Source organism: Camelus bactrianus, chromosome 15, assembly GCF_048773025.1.
Source record: "Camelus bactrianus isolate YW-2024 breed Bactrian camel chromosome 15, ASM4877302v1, whole genome shotgun sequence".
Taxonomy (NCBI): domain Eukaryota; kingdom Metazoa; phylum Chordata; class Mammalia; order Artiodactyla; family Camelidae; genus Camelus; species Camelus bactrianus.
In genome coordinates, this window is record NC_133553.1 from 43827351 (window position 1) to 43832074 (window position 4724).

At 42.0% G+C, this 4724-nt stretch overlaps 1 long non-coding RNA gene and 1 other non-coding gene across 5 annotated transcripts in view; both read right to left on the reverse strand.

Annotated features, from left to right (window-relative positions):
- The window catches only part of LOC105079004 (uncharacterized), a 90406-nt gene extending 87177 nt beyond the window's left edge, over positions 1-3229 (reverse strand). The window contains exon 1 of one of the 4 annotated variants that reach the window (XR_012511917.1): positions 2054-3227. This is a non-coding gene — a long non-coding RNA (uncharacterized LOC105079004). Of the gene's footprint in view, positions 1-2053 lie in introns of all 4 variants that reach the window. The other 3 variants (XR_006719231.2, XR_836221.3, XR_012511918.1) reach the window with 3 other exon arrangements.
- Positions 285-356, reverse strand: TRNAS-GCU (transfer RNA serine (anticodon GCU)). Its single transcript has one exon. It is a non-coding gene; the product is annotated as a tRNA-Ser (tRNA).
- Positions 3230-4724: the final 1495 nt, after the last annotated feature.

Here is a 4724-nt window from a genome sequence, read left to right on the forward strand (position 1 = left end):
GACTCACCTGGACTCAGAGAACACTGGGGGACCACACCTTGGGATCCCTGCAAAAGAAGTCTGAAGACGAACATAGGATCACCCACTTTTTATTTTGCCAGGAATTTCAAAAGCAAATAGCAAATAAACCATGGTCTACCCTCACCATCATTTTATAAAAGAGGGGATATCTTAAACATCAAAAAGACAAACACACAAACAAAAAACAGGACAGGTGAGAGCACAATTTTAGAATAAACATAATCCTTAAAATTAAATACGTTAGCTTTTTTTTTTTTTTTAAATGGAGGCACTGGGGCTTGAACCCAGGACCTTGTGCATAGCAAGCACACACTCTAGCACTGAACCATACCCCCCAATACATGTTAGCTTTAGGAAAAACTCAGTGTATCATCTGGATTTTTCTGCTTTCACTGGAAACCTATGTAAAGGTCATGACACAACTGACTTTGAACATGAACTGTGGACTACATTGTCCAAACTGGTATTGTACCAATGCTAAGTTTCCTGATTTTGTTAACTGCAGGGGTTATGTAAGGCTTACATGGTAAGAGAATGTCCCTGTTCTTAGGAAATATACCCTGAAGCATTTAGAGGTAAAGAGGCACCTATCTCAATTTACTCTCAAATAGTTTGGGAAGAAATTATACACACACACACACACACACACACACACACACACACACTCACGTACATACACATATATACAGAGAAAGTGAAATAAAGCAAGAGGGACAAAATGTAAATAATTGATAAATTTGAGTAAAACCTATGCTATAGTCTTTGTACTATTCTTGCCACTTTTTTTTTTTGTAAATTTGAAATTGTATTAGAATTAAAATTACACGCCCACCCCCCTGCCACCAAAAAAAAAACCCATCAGCAATTTTCAATAAGGGTTGGATTTCACTTGGTCCATTACCTCTTTTGGTACTGTCTGAACATTCATGTTCATGTGCAATGTTTGTAATCAGAAAGAGTAAGGGGGAGGGTATAGCTCAGTAGGACAGCACATGCTTAGCAGGGATGAGGTCCTGGGTTCAATCCCCAGTACCTCCATTTAAAAAAAAAAAAAACAAACCTAATTACCTCCCCCGAAATAAAAAATTTTTCAAAGAATCAAACAAAAATTATATTAAGTAAAGAGAAAAAGAAAAGGCCAGGATAGGCTCCATCTAGCCTTTGACACTCGCTGATCTGGCCTAAGTGCTCATGCTACAGAGGGGGGAACTGAGGCCCAGGCAGGGCTGTGGCTTGTTTGATACCACATAGTGATTATCATCAGTCAGGGCTCCACCTGGGCTTCTCCTGTTCCCACACAGGTTCCTTCCATTCCAAGATACCATCCCCTGAGCTGAGCCGAGGGCCCGAGGGCATGGAGGGCTGGGCAGAACTGGGCAGGATGGGGGGATTTGTCCCCTCCAAGAATGCCACATCCTGTAAGGATATATTCCTTCAACCTTTTGTCCCCATAGGGGTCCCATCAAGCCCAGGAGAGTCATTAACAACTGCTGCCCTACTATACATAAAATAGACCAGCAACAAGGATTTACTGTATAGCACAGGGAACTATATTCAATACTTTATAATAATCTATAGTGCAAAATAATCTGAAAAAAATATGTAACTGAATCACTTTGCTGTACACATGAAACTAACACAATATTGTAAATCAACTATATTTCAATAATTTTTTAAAAAGAGAAAAGAGTTGTTCTCTACACATTTATTAATTTCTTAGATGGGGAAACTTAGACCCAAAGAGGTTCTTGGGCTTGCCCAAGATCATACTGCAAGTCCCAAACTCTGTAGTCAAGGAAGAGAGTAATTGGTCAGATTTGGCTAAGTCACCTCAAGCCCAAGTTAGAGAGGAACAAAAGAAGGGGCCTCAGGAATTAGAAAGAAAAAGGGAAAAGCCTGCAGTGTCTGGATTGGGATTCCCTTCCCTGACCCCTCTCACTCTCAATGTGGCTTCAGTTCCCCTAAGCTTGAAAGAAGAAGAAACTGTTTTGCAGGTGCGCTACATCCCACAACTTCAGGAGGCATCACTTACCTGCCAGTCTATGAAAATGGCACTTCTTGGAGTTGTGCAGTGGACACACCGCACAGCTGTACACGGCAGCCCTGAGAGAGTCATCTGTTGTTGGGTGGTGGGGAGGTGTTTAGGGAAGGGACAGGAGTGACTAACACTGCAGCCTGGATTAACCAGTGACTGATTCCATCCATTCAGTCAACCACTATTTATTGCCACAGATTATATGCCAGGCATCGTGCAAGGGACTTTCCAGTCTTAAAATAGAATGTACACCTAGGGAGGAGCCGGGGTTAGGGACAGGGATGGAGAGGCAGCCATCCCATGACAAAACCCCACCAACCCTCCCTTCCAATGCTTCCCCTCTGCCCAGCCCTCTCCATCCTTCAAACTCTCCTGGAGTAATCTTCGAAATCCTCCCCTCCCTTCCTCCCACCATCAATAGACTGTTGCGCTGTGCATTTTCTGTGGGTCTCCTCCACTGGATGGCGGGAGCCCCTTGCAGCAACTCCCTCCTCCATGTGGCACCTAGGCTTCATACATTCATTCATTCATTCACTCATTCACTCGTTTTACTTCTTTCATTCCACAGGCATTTGTCTGTTTGATAACCAGATTTTTTTCATGAAAAAAGAGATATGTACCGATGGTTAAAAAAAAAATTAAACATAGCAAAAACGAGAAGTAATTCTCTTCCATCTTCCCAGTTTCCCTCTCAGAGACAACTATTTTCTCCAGTTTCTAAGTCTCCTTCCAATTCTTTCAAGGCATTTCCTAGTGTATAAATATAAATACATGTATATGCATGTATATTATTTTCCTTCTTTCACAAAAGAAAAAACGCATTACACATTGTCTTACACTGTGATTTTTTTTCCCACTTAACACTGTATCAAGGTATCTGCTCCATATCAACACATTCTTCCACAGCTGTGTGCTATTCCATTGTGGGGATGTCCCACCATTTACGTCAGTCCTAACTGGTCAACATCTAGTCTGTTCCTGGTTGGCCACGGCCATGAACGTCTTTCTCCATGGATCATTGTACATTTGTAGTAGCCTAGATTCCTTGTACTGTAATTTCTGGGACAAAGGGAATATGCACTTTGTATTTTGATAGCTATCATCCAGTAGTCCTCTAAAAAGTTATGCCAGATTGTACCCAAAACCACGTTTCCATCTTTGCCAATCTGAAGGATGAAAAATAGTACCTCATTTTAATTTACGTTTTTAATTATGAGGGATACTAGCATTTTTTCTCTGTTTCCAAATCATTGATTTCTCTTTCCCTTACCTCTCTTCAACAGTGTTTAAGGAGCCACTTACATCAGGCTATTCATTTTTACAGCCACATAGGCAAAGTGTCTGGGACCCGTGGAATTTTCAAGGTCCTACAGAAAGGGTTTGAGACCTGGGGGAAAATGTATTGGCTTGAACATTTTTAAAAGACTGGAAAATCGAACCTAAAATGATGTAATTTAATGTCAACCAAACACAATCTTTTTGCAAGTTCATTAACTGGAAAATTGGAACTCATAAATGTTTCATTACATTTGAAAGCAATTTGTTGGTTTAGATGTTCTCATTTCAAAGAATTCCCAGGTATGCATGATGCTTTTCAAGAAATTGGAGTCTATTTTAAATTAAACACATTAATTGTAGTTGAATAATTTCACAATCATAATTAATTGAAAACCCTTTTAAAAATTTACCATAAAATGACATTCAATGTGCAGAGCGTATTTTAATATGTTTCATGTGATTTGGGTGGGGCCTCCAAAAGCGTGTCAAGGGCCAATGGTGGCTTTATTTAAAAAAACCTGTAAGCCTCTGAACCAGACAGACAAGGTCTCAGTCTCATGGAGTTTCTGGTCCAAGAACAAGCTGACCTTCTCAGCAAAAGTAAGGGACAGTGAAGTGGACTGGATCTGAGTTCTTGGGTTAGCCAAGGACCCCTGGCTTCTCTCCCAATGCCTGACTGTCACAGAGAAGAAACTGTTTCCTGTGTCACACCCACCCCAGCCTAGTGACTCAGCACTGGGCACCAGGGTTTTGGAAAGCTCAGTGGGGTAATGGAGCCATGTTGGGAAGGATGGGGTGGAGGTGATGCTCTCTATGGCTCTGGGGGGAAAGAGATAGGGAGGAAAAAAGACAAACTGTCCCCAAATGACATCTTGAGACATCAGAACAAAATGTGTTTTTCTCTTTCCTACTCTCGCCCTCTTTTAAAAGGAAATAGAGCTCCGTCTTTGAAAGGGACCACCTAAGGGTCTAAGTCACAAGTGTGAAGGTTTTAAGACTGGGAGGTGAGCAATTCAGCACCTCCCCCTCCTCCCTGTCTGCCTCCCCTCCCCACTGCCCTCCCTATCTGAAGTATATAGGAGAAAGGGGAGAGAGGACCTGCAGGAAGAAGCACTATTACCTTGTGGATGCCGTTTGCGTGCGTGAGTGCCTGTGTGTGTGTGTGTACATGCGTGTACCCCCTCCCCTAATGCTGTCTCTATCCCTAGCCGCTGGCATAGGATTTGGCGCTGTAACAACCATGGCCTGTCTATCAAACCCCATTGAACTGAACAGCACAGTCAGATGAGCGGTTTTATGTTAGGTATTTTTTGGCAGAAGGAGGTAATTAGGTTTATTTATTTATTTATTTTTAATGGAGGTACTGGGGATTGAACCCAGGACCTCCTGT